This window comes from Buceros rhinoceros, unplaced genomic scaffold (genome assembly GCF_000710305.1).
Source record: "Buceros rhinoceros silvestris isolate BGI_N320 unplaced genomic scaffold, ASM71030v1 scaffold31987, whole genome shotgun sequence".
Taxonomy (NCBI): domain Eukaryota; kingdom Metazoa; phylum Chordata; class Aves; order Bucerotiformes; family Bucerotidae; genus Buceros; species Buceros rhinoceros.
The window spans coordinates 1-367 of NW_010422100.1; positions in this window are offsets into that span (position 1 = coordinate 1).

Below are 367 nucleotides of genomic sequence, written 5' to 3' on the forward strand. Positions count from 1 at the left end.
CGGCGCTCCTTGTGCCTCCTCCCGACCCCGCGGTCTCTCGGGGAGCGTGCGCGGGGCCTGCCGACCCCCAGCGGGCGGTGGCGGGCAGCTCTGTCCCCGTGGGCAGCACGCACCGCTGGGGTGCGTGAAAGGGTTTGCATCTCTTCAGCGGGCCCGAAGGAGCTTCGGCTGCTCAGGGTGCCTGGTGGCACTCGCAGGCGCTTTTGTGTCTCTGGTTCAGCCCAGCACCCTCTCTGCAACCTGGCCTGAGGTTCCCTGTGCGAAGACCGGACTTAACCTTGTGCTCACGCTTTCCGTTCTCCCGACTGCAGTTTAGGCAACATCATGGGGATTCAGGGCCTGCTACAGTTTATCAAGGAGGCTGCTG